Raw genomic sequence first — 11,784 nt, 5'->3', positions numbered from 1 at the left:
AGCAGAGAAGAATTTATGAATAAGTGTTATAAAGACAGTTGGTAGCAATTATATAAAAATCAACTTAAATTCACTGGATACATAAAGAAAATTATATAAGCATTAAAGTGTTAATTAAAGTTTCAGAATAGAGTACTTTGTTAAGGTTTTAGTGGATAATTTTTTTTAAATTTTCTTTTGCAATTTTAAGCATCTTTTATTTATATATTGTATAAGCATTATATATAATTATATATTATATAAACATCTTTTATTGATATACATTATAAACAAGTCTTAAGTTTCCTTTCTTAATGAATTTTAACAAAGTTGACATGCTGTATACTCAGCTCCTAGACCAAGAACTAGAACATTATGTACACCCTAGGAGCAATATTTATGTACTCTCGACAAATTAATACACTCAGAAGTACTGTCCAACTTCTAGACCATAGGTAAATTTGCCTGCTTTTGAATTTTACATTATGTAAACATGCATTATTCATTTTTTTTTTTTTTTTTTGGTACCAGGGATCGAACTCGAGTGTTGAGCTTCAGTATTCATTATTTTGTCTGTTTTCTTTTATCCAATATCACATCTTTGGATATTATCCATGTTTGTGCAGGAAATAATAATGTCTTTATTTTCATCAATTTATGGTGTTAAATTTTTTCTTAATAAATATCTGTAATTGACTTACCCCTTTTTGATGAATATTTGTTTTTTTTTATTCCAGCTTTTGGCTAAAATTAAACACAGACACACACAGAGATGGGAATACTAATTTCTGCAGAGTATAAATGGAGTTCAATTGCTGGTAATGCATATAAGAAGCATTAGTACCCACAGTCCAGGCACTGTCTAAAAATACTTTTACTAGTTCATATTCACACTAGTATTACAAGAGGTTTCAGTTGTAACTATATCCTCATCAATATTGGAATTATCTCTAGTTTTCATTATATTCATTCTGCTGGATAAATAGATATCTCAATCTGGTTTACATACTTAGTGCTTGATGATCACTGAAATTGATTACCTTTTGTCGTATCCATTGGTCATTTGTGTATCTTCTGTGAGTTGTCTATTCAAGTCCCTGCCAGCTGTTCTATTGGACTGTATACTTTTCTCTCATTAACTTGAAGGTGTTTGTAATGTAGTCTAGGTGAGTCATTAGTCTTGTCAGATATACATAAACACACAAATACACACACACAAATGTTTTACCAGTATAACTTGGTTTTGATTCTATTCATGATTTTTAAAATTATGAAAACATTCTGATTTTTAGCATAGAAAATTTTATACTTCATATAAAATTAATACTGGGGCCAGGGATTTAGCTCACTGGTTTTGCCACCTTCTGGGCAAGCACAAGGTCCTGAGTTCGATCCCCAGTACCAAAAAAAAAAATCAATATTGTCTTGATTAATAAATCTTTGTATCTTCCCATTAAAATATTTTATTTTCTTCTTAATCTTTATTGTCTTAATTTAAAAATCTTGATCTACATGTCTTATTTATTTATGTGTATGTGTGTGTTGTTGGGGATCAAATCCAGGGCCTTAAGCAAAATAGGCAAGTGTTCTACTGCTGAGCCACACTCCAATTCCCAATCTACCCTTTTGAAATTGTCAAACATTTTTCTATTTGGCTATTCAACACATTACATCATGTTTTGGACATATTACATCATTTTTTCATATGTCCATATGAGTTTGTGAATGTTTTTGGATGCTCAGTTTTTCATAGGTCTATTATTTTGTCAATATTGTACAGTCATAATTACTGTAGCTTGACACTAAGACATGATAACTGTTAGTGAAAGTTGTTCTGATTTATTCTTCTAGAAGTCTGTCATGGCTAATCTTAAATCTTTGCAATTTTACACAAATTTTAAAATCACTTGATCAATTTCCAGAAGATCTCATCTGTTCTTTGTGTACTAATAGATTTTCAATGATGACGTTCAATTTTTAATTTATTGATATACTTTTATGTGTTTTCTCCTTTATATTGTTAATTTCAGTTGTATTCATTTATTTTGATTGCTAAAATGCCATTGCAATTCATGGAATAAAATCAACTCATGAATACACTGCTCTATTTGATTTGCTAATATTTTGTTTATAACTTTTTTCACATGTGTTCATGAAAGAGGTTGTCATGATTTAATTTTTTTGGCAATATTATTGCCAAATTTTAGTGCTAAGTTTTTGTGAGCCTCATAAAAAAGAGTAAGATATGTTTCCTTTTCTTTTTTTCATCTTCTGGAAAAAAGTAAGATTGGCATTATTTCTTCCTAAATATTTGGAAATTAAATTCAACTAGAGGATATTTGTGGAAAATTTTGAATGAATTTTTAAAGTACAGAATTACTCAAATACCTCCATGTTGTTTTGAAAACTTAAATATTGTATTTCAAGGAATTTGTGTATCTTGCCTTACTTGTATAAAGTCATTAACAATATTCATTATCTTTTTAATATCAGTAAGACCCATAGTGATATCTTTATTTTTGTTTCTGCTATTGGTGGTGTTTCTTTTGCGATTTAATCAGCCCTATGGGTGGTTAGCAATTTTATTATTCAAAAACAACAAAAAACTCCACAACTTTATGCTTTGTTGAATTTCTCTTTAATGTTTTTGCTTTCTATTTCATTGATTTTTGCTCTTATGTTAATTATTGTACTTACTCTATTTGTGTTTAATGTGATGTTCATTTTACTAGCTTCTTGAGATAAAAACTTAGATGTTGATTCTTATTCCTTTTTCTTTTCTAATATAAGATTTTAAAGCTATAAATATATCTCTAGCAAACACTACTTAAATTGCATTCACACAGTTTGGATATCCTGCATTGCTTTTCAGTGTATGAGGTTGCTATATTTCCATTGGGACTTCTTTTACTATTGCATTATTGTAATGTAAATTGTTCAATTTTCAACAGTTGGAGATTTTCTAGTTATTTGTTATTATTTTATATTTTAATTCAATAGTGGTCAATGGCCTATTCTTTGTATTTTCAATTATTTGAAATCGGGTAAGATTAGTTTTTAGCTACATACTCAATATATATTTAAAGGTAATATGCATTTTATCATAATTGTATGTGATGTTCAATTTATGCCAATAAGTCAATTTTGTTCTTCAGATCTTGTATATTTCTGCAATCCAATTTTTTCTTGTAATTTTTCTATCAACTATGAGTAGTGGTGAGGTAAATTTTCTCATATACCTTTGGAATTTTTTTCTCTCATATACCTTTTAGAATTTTATCTGTCAGCATTTGTTTTATCTATCTATCTATCTATCTATCATCCCTTCAGGAAAAGAAAAATTTGTATAAATATTTTAATATTAATTTTTTGAGATATCATGATACTAATACAAGTTACCTTTTGCCTCTGCAATTACAAGAGCTGCTCAAAGCGGTGGCCATTAGCTTCCAGAAATTTATTAGTATGACAAACTTTTGCTTGGGTAACCTTGGTCATTGAGATTCCTGTCTATGCATTTTCAATTTTTCTCTAAGGGCCAGCAGTGTAGTGTGTTTTTTGCAATATACAACATTCTCTAGGGTCCCACAAATGCAGGTAACACCATCTGTTGAAAAAACATTATATCATTTTTCTTTTTCTGAAGTGTGTATGCATTTTTTTATTCTCTCTCCCTCTCATTTTCCCTCTCCCTCTCCTCCCTCTCTAGAGAGATATAGATAGATACATATATATGTATATATACATATATATGTTGTTATTGGGTGTATACAATTTTATAATTGTATATGCTATTGGTTGGCCGATTATCACTTTAAAACATTCTTCTTTTTCTCTAGAATTCTTCTCATCTTAAAATCACGTTTGTCTTGTAATCAGGTAATATCCAATTTTCTTTTGAATAACACTTTATAATATTTCTTTCTTACTTCTCTTTACAGTCACTCCTTCTGAGTTCTTATATTTAGGGTAGACCTCTAATAAGTAGCATAGTTGTGTTTTATTTTTAATCTGTTAATCAGGATATTTGATGTCCTTATAATTAATGTAATTACTTATGGGATGTTGAAAAATATTAGTATACTATTTGTTTTTTCTGTAAACCAGTTGCTTTAGATTTTTATGTTGTTTCTTTCTTTTCTTCAGGAGTAATCAATTATGTTTTACTATTCTATTTTTCCTCTGTTACTTTGTTAATTTTGCATTCTTTGTCTTTTTGGGGGGATTTGCCATAGTCATTAAAATACACATTAGTGAGTATAAGTTATTGGTGTTTCAATGCCCAGGCAATACAAGGACCTTAGAATAGTTTTCCTCCATTTGTCTTACATCTATCTTTTCTGTTATGATGTATTTTAATTCTGTATTCATTGTAAACTTCTAAGACATTAGCATTTAGTAGAATTTTTTTTTTTTTTTTTGTACCAGGGATCAAACTCGGGACCTTGCGCTTGAATGGCAAGCTAAATCCCCGGCCCCATTAGTAGCATTTTTTATTTAACATCATATTCACTTATATTTATATGTATACTTATTTTTGTATTCTTTTCCTCAATCTTTTGTTTAATAATTTTTCTACTATCTAAAGATGGCTCTATGTTTGTTGATTTTTTAAAAAAATTAACTCTGACAGCAATAGATTATTTCAAAATTCATTTACCTCTAAAAAACCTATTTTCTTTTAAATTTTGGAGAATACTTTCTCTGGGAATACTATTCATATCAAGCACTTAGTATACTATTTGGTTATCTTCTGGTTTTACTATTTCTTTTACATATGTATTTTGATATTAATGCTTTCTAAAGGGAATGTTTCTATTTCTACACTTTGACAACTTTATTTTTCTTTTAGATTTAAGCAGTCACTGTACAATTTGCATATTTTTCCTCAGGTTTGCCAGAACTTTTTAACACTATGATTGCTATTCCCTGTCATGTTTTTGAAAATGTGTGGCCATTACATATTTAAATAATTTGATATCCAATCTTTCTTTATGCTTTTCTTAAGTTTCTCAATGACATACATATTAGATCTTTTCACTATATCTTAAATATTTCTCAGGCTTTTCTGTATTTTGTGAGTTTTTTTCTGTGCCACAATTTTCTTTTTTTAATGAGTACATGCTTGCAGTACCTAATGATTACTTTCACCAAAGGGGATTGAAACATGAAATGTGTTATGTGTTATGTGCCTCAGTTTTCTTTATTTCCTGGATTAATTTTGCAGTTTATATTATTTTTATTCTGTGTATTGTCTATTATATCCATCTTTAGACTTCCTAATTTTAATTATTTTCTTCAGTTCTAGAGTTTTATTTATTTTTACATGTTCTAATTGCTGATGAAATCCTCAATATTTTCATGTATTCTCTCCATCCTTCTATTGTGCTCATTTTAGTCATATTTTGTGGAAGTTATTGACTATTAATTTCTAAGATAATTATCATGTCTTATTTTTCCTTTTAATCAATTTTAATCCTGTTTTTTAAATTCATGGGAATCTTGTCTTTTTGCACCTACGTAGCATCTCTGTGTGATAATATGTTTCTATAAAGAGAGTTCATTTCTTTTTTCCTTTTGATGGTTTGGTTGTTTTTTTCTTTTTTGTGAGTAGATAATGCATTTCTTTCATTTTTTTTTTCTTTTTTGCCTAGGAGATATATCTACCATATATCTGGTAGTGATAGAATAGAACATTTCAAACATTGTTAGTGCCAAAGAAAACTAAACTGTGTTAGGAAAACAGAAAAATATAATAAAAACAACAGAAGAAGTGGAGAAATTATTTATACGTTTAGGTATTTCTATATTTATAACTCAGTACACATTTTAAAAGATTTACAAATATATTTAGAACATTATGGTATAATAAAGACATCAAAATCAAACAAAAGGAAAATTTAGGCTAAATAATAATATAAAAAATAAAGTTAGTTCAAAAACAAGCAGAGGATATTTTGTTACAAGGTTTTGTGGATAAACTGGCATCTGCTTTTTGATCTTCCTATCAACTAAGAGGAAGGAGAAACACAATTAATTGTAATAACAAGCAGTGTCTGACAGATAAACCAGTTAATTAAGACCAACATTATTTTTTGGAGACCAACAAGAAACTTCTATCTTTTTTCACAGGAAACCTTATACAAATCCCTAAAATTTTAAGTAATTAAAAAAATATACAATGTACCTGCTCAGGTAGGAGGAACTTGGTATGACATTCTTGGTAAGGAAAAATTTTAGAATGAAGAAGTACAAAACATGGAAAGAACAACTTTCAGTTTAGATACTGGTACACATATCAATTCAGTCATTAACCTATGAGGCTGAGCAAATTACTGACTCTTTCAAATCTTTTTCCTCAGCTTTGAAATTCTCCTCCTTCCTTCTAGGATTATGAAGCTTAAGTCAATCTTAAAAAGCACATACGTAAAGCACTTGGTACTTAGAATGTACTAAGAAAATACTGATATTCTTCATATTCTGCTTTTGATGATTCATGTTTCTAAGATCTTCTCAGGTTGATTTCATTACTTCAATAGATTTGTATATTAATTATTTTATACATACCTGTCTTTTGTGAACCAATTTCTATGAACTAATAAATAAATAATGAAGTTCCTGGCACATGTTAGGTGTTCTGACAGGCACTGTACTAGGTGTTGGTGTAGACTTCTGATTATCAATTTCCCTTTTTGTATCTGTGGTAATATTTTCTCTTCCATATACTGTGTTAAGAACTGACATCCTTTTTTATTTACTTGCATTTTCTTCAATTTGTCTCTTTTAATGGTGTTTTGAAAGGCTCTATTCAAATTTATCTACCATTGTTTTTTCTCATTTATAAATTATTAATCTACAATTGTATCTTTATTAATTCTTCCATGCCTTTCTATACTCATTTAAAAGATTTGTAGCTTCTGTACTGGCATGATTAATTCATTTATTTTCTTTCTTTCTCATTTGATGTAAAGCCATAAAAGCATTAAATTTTCTTATGATTATAGTTTTGGTAGCATCTCACCAGTTTTAAACTCTCTGTAATTACAATTTTGATTTTATCTTTTCTCTGAATTAGGAGAAAATTTTTCTTCTAGTAGCCATAGCCTCTTGTTACAGCAGCATCCCCAAGTTTGTCATCGTCTTCTGACAAGGTTATACAGTTTCAGCTGAGTACATTACCACCAATCTATGGAGGACCATTCTTCAGCCTCCCATGTTGGTGAGTGTTGCCATCGCACTAAATTCCAGGAAAATAGGTGCCTGAAAATGGTTGGATGATAAAGTGATGGCAACCATTACTCTGAAGGGAAAAGCATGCATCTTCCTCTTAGTGCCTGAAATGCTGACACGAAGAGACGAACTGGAGCAGCGACATTGGACCCCAAGGTGGTAACAGGAACTGAAAGTCTTTCATAGCAAATAGAAGAAGTCTGGGTTTCTGACACCATTGAGCTGCCCTGCATAGTCTAATGATTATGAAAGAGTTGTTTGAGAGAGAGCAGTGAACTTCTATCTTTCTAAGGCGCGTTATTTTGAGACCCTGCATCAGCAGCTGCAATTATATCATAGCTAATAATGATAATAATTCCTAGTTTATTGTAATGTTATCAAAAAATATAGAATATATATCCTATTTGTATTTCTAAGAATACATTGATATATTTTAGTTGTCTAATAAATGCTCAAATTCTATAAGCATTTCCTGTATTATTAGTTTTTAGTTATATAATTATATATATGTTCTGAATATATTTATATATCATTCAATCTAACTAATTAGTCATATTGCCATTCTTCACATTATGTGCAATAAAACACTACTTCTATGGAATATTAATAGGTTCATCTCAAAACAAAAAATTCAATGGTCCCTCAATCCTCTGCTTCCTGTTTTTATTGTTGTTAATAACACAGACTCTGAACCAGATTGTTTGAATCCTAGATCTGGCAATTTACTGGTTGTGTGAATCAAAGCAAGTCATATAATTTGCTTTTTGACTGTTTCTGTATCAGTAAAGTAGAGTAAATATCAGTATCCAGCTCATGGGATTAGGAGAATTTTATAATGAATACACACTAAACAATTACAATAGTGGTTCACAGAAAGTAATCATTTTTAAACAGTGCATAGTCTTTTATTGCATATGAGACTCTGAGAAATAATCAAGGATTAGAATTTATATTATATAGTGTTTTCTAGCTATTTCCCAAATTTATTTGAGTGGGTATATCGTGGTCATAGTCGCTATATATCATATATATATATATATATATATATACGATTTTGAAAATGTTGCACTAGGTTACTCAGATCCTCTGCATACTGAGAATTCTTCATTTTAACAGGATATGAAAATGCCACCTAGGAGGTATTTAAGTTCCTTGAAATGTATAAGTGTTTTGTGTGTATATTTATGGGTACTTCTATATGGGGGGGGAATCCATGAAATTCATCAGATTTTCATATTTTTCCTTATGTATTTTTACGTTTAACTGAAATATCAGATACTAATAGTGTGCAGTAAAAGTCTCCAGATATTTCATTGTTCTGTTCCTGGTGTATTTGCTTAAGTTTTTCCTGTACATCATCAAGTTTTATAGTGTCAATAAATTTTCATTCCTGTAACAATTTTAATTTACTTACAAGCTTTTAAAAAATTTTAAAGGAAAAAAAACGCTATTTCATCTGAAAATTGTCTCCCACATAACTTGTGCTGTTTTACAGAAACCAATGCTCTGGTGTGCTTTTGTAAATGTTAATTGATTTTTAATATTTCCTTCTGGTTCTGCAGCACATTCTTTTCAGAAGCAAAGCCATTCTACTAAGCTCACAAACTGCTGTTGCCTTTCCAGTGTGTTGCTATTTCACATTGCTTTTTTGTGTTATTTTAGGTTTGGCCTTCATTTTATTCATTTTCCTCATTTTTAAAGAAGACAATATTTAATCACACTTCACGTGTATCAGCTTAGATGAAAAGCAAATTTCAGCACTTTTTGAACAGTGATTTTGGATAAAGTTTTCTATGTAAATTTGATAGGGAAGATACTGTAAATATTTTTCATATATTTCACAATTTCTATCAGAATTTGTCAGTAATAATTCCACTTTTTATTTTGAGAGTATCATTGTATATCTATTACCGATACTCTGATACTGTAAAATAAAGCAAATATATTTGTACAAAATATGATAGATCAGAATGCATAATTGCCAGCATTTTTCTGGATTCCATGACTGTCTTTTCAGCATTTCTTAGGGATTTAACACCTCCAAGAACCACTAAACTATCTCTAGGAGCTCCTCTCATTTGCTCCTAGTCACTTTCTTAGATCTGATATTTCTACCTGAATATAGAAAAAATGTACATAGAAGAAAATGAAACCATATTTAGCCCAATTCAACTTAGGAGGAGTAGAAAATGCCAAGTGATCTTTTTCTTAATAAAATAACTATTAGGTGTAGATTTCAATGCATAAATTTTTTACAAGATACCACCTTATTTTTCACATCAATAGTTCCAATTCCCCATAGTATATAAACAATTACCCTATTCTCCAAAATGATTCTATTTTATTCCTGTATTTAAAACCTTATCTTGTTTCTTGAAGTAATCCACACCTCTGAAGTTGTGAAATATTCCCAAAACCTTTATGGTATATTGTGAAGAGTGAGATATTTAAAAGCAGTCTCTGATTTCAAAACATATTTGAGTATTCCATTTGCTCAAGTCTTCGTTTCTTTACTTCTAATATAATATAATCATATCTTTCTTAGCAATACCAACTAAAGTTCATGATAACTAAATGGAACCACATAATATTCTGATGTTATTAACAAAAAAACCAAATATCAAAATTTGCAGAGTAGTATATCAAAACAGTGGCTAAAGTTCAGTTAAAGCACTGGATAATTTTTATAACAAATGAAATGTCTCAAACATGTTTCACAATGGAAATATAGGGAGAAAATAGAGGTATAATTTAAACTCAAGGTGAGTAGAAGAAAGGAAATATAGAAGAGTAGAAATTAATGACATGGGAATCAGAAAATCAATAAAAGAAAACCACCAAAACCCAAAGCTGATCTTTTCATAGAATCAATAAAATTGATAGGCCTCTTGTTAAATTGATTCAGAAAAAAATGAATTACCAATGTCAGAAATGAATGGAAAGTTATCATAGATCCTATAGACATTAAAATAATAATATGAGAACATTATGGATGAGACTGGCCAACAGTTTTGATAAATTCAATGAAATGGGCAATTGCTCTCAAAGACAAAAACTCCCAATCCTCATTCTAAAGAAAATGATAACCCAAATAACTCTGTATTTGTTAAATAATTGAATTCATCATCTCACTTATGAATTGTACCAAATATTCAAGAAGTAAATAATTCTAATCTTACATAAACTCCTCCAGAAAGTAGAGAGAGGCTAAGATGACATTTCAGCCCAATTTGGCTGGCATTACTCTGATAATCATAACATAGTAACATGCCAGGAAAGAAAATTTGAGACAATATTAATCATAAATATAGAAGTAAAAATCCGTAACAATCATAGTTGCTAATAGCTTCACTTATTTTATCTGTTCTAATATGCATTTGTTTACACAGTATTTTTCCTCTTGCTTTCCATTCATTCTTTCATTTCCTACTTCACTCATCCATCATCTAGATTCACATAACTCTTTCCAATTTGTCTCCACACTTTTCCTTCATTCTTTTCACTGGCCTCCATCAAAGCCCCCTTCCTAAAACCCACCATCTCATCATGTTACTCCAGGGTTTGAGATTTTTGCTATTTTTTCAGGCTCGTTTAATATCACTAGGACTCTACCCCAACATTTAAAACTCTTCAATACTCTAGTCAGCCTGAAGTTTTAGACTTTCATGGCACTATATACATTGTGTACTCAGGGCAATTCCATTGTCTTGTTCTATTTTTCCAATATTAGCCTTTTGACCATATTAATTCTTTTACATGAAGTGTTGCCCTTTTAATATACTGCTTTCCCCTGATTTTAATCTCTTTACCTTGATGCTTCCACACTACTTTGTTTTTTCATGTATCATACTTCAACGTATGTCATGCTGAAATAAGGACATTTATTGTTAACTACACATATATAGGAACAAAGAAGAAGACACCACGTCTTAATGTCTTCTATGATAGTTTCCTCTCTTTCTAATAAGTCTGTACAACTTCAGAAATTATGTTTATAGTCCTCTGTCTTTTCATTTTCTAACATGGTATATTATATATACATAAATGTTGTCAATCTTTGTTGATGATAGGATTAGGTAAGTTTACTGGTATAGTTGAATAAAGCCTGGTCTGCTTGCCCTTTATTTCACAGGTAACCTTCATTTAAAAATATTTGAACTTATTTCTCTGACTGTTTAGTAGCATCTTCTAAATTGAAACTAAATCATCACCTTAAAATGTATGGGATTTTTTACATTTCTGATTCTGTATTTTAACTGCCCAAGGAATAATAAAAGTATTTTTACACTTTTGGTTAGTTCGCAGTTATCCTTACTTAAATCCTTATTAGCAGGGCATGTTGGTAAATGTCTATTATCCCCACACTAGGGAGGCTGAGGCAGGAGGATCGCTGCGAGTTCGAGGCCAGCCTGGGCTACACAGTGAGTTCAGGGCCAGCCTGAACTATATCACGAGATCTGGTCTCTAAAAAACAAAACAAAACAAAAAAATCCTTATTCATTTTTGATCATCTTTATCCCCTCCCAATGTCAAGTTTGCTGGTATGCAGTAAAAGAACTTCCTCAATGCATATAG

The 11,784-nt window shown here is 30.0% G+C and overlaps 1 protein-coding gene across 2 annotated transcripts in view; it reads left to right on the top strand.

The window, feature by feature from the left end:
• The window catches only part of LOC110346572 (uncharacterized), a 114,601-nt gene extending 103,102 nt beyond the window's left edge, over positions 1 to 11,499 (top strand). For both annotated transcript variants that reach the window (XR_015451814.1, XR_015451815.1), the window contains exon 6: positions 7,055 to 11,499. The gene's annotated coding sequence lies outside the window, so the exon portion shown is untranslated. The remainder of the gene's footprint in view (positions 1 to 7,054) is intronic.
• The last annotated feature ends 285 nt before the right edge of the window (positions 11,500 to 11,784 follow it).

This window comes from Heterocephalus glaber, unplaced genomic scaffold (genome assembly GCF_053883595.1).
Source record: "Heterocephalus glaber isolate CG9 unplaced genomic scaffold, H.glaber_assembly_v1.0 deba00001442, whole genome shotgun sequence".
Classification (NCBI taxonomy): Eukaryota; Metazoa; Chordata; class Mammalia; order Rodentia; family Bathyergidae; genus Heterocephalus; species Heterocephalus glaber.
This window is presented reverse-complemented; position numbering and strand designations above follow the sequence as displayed.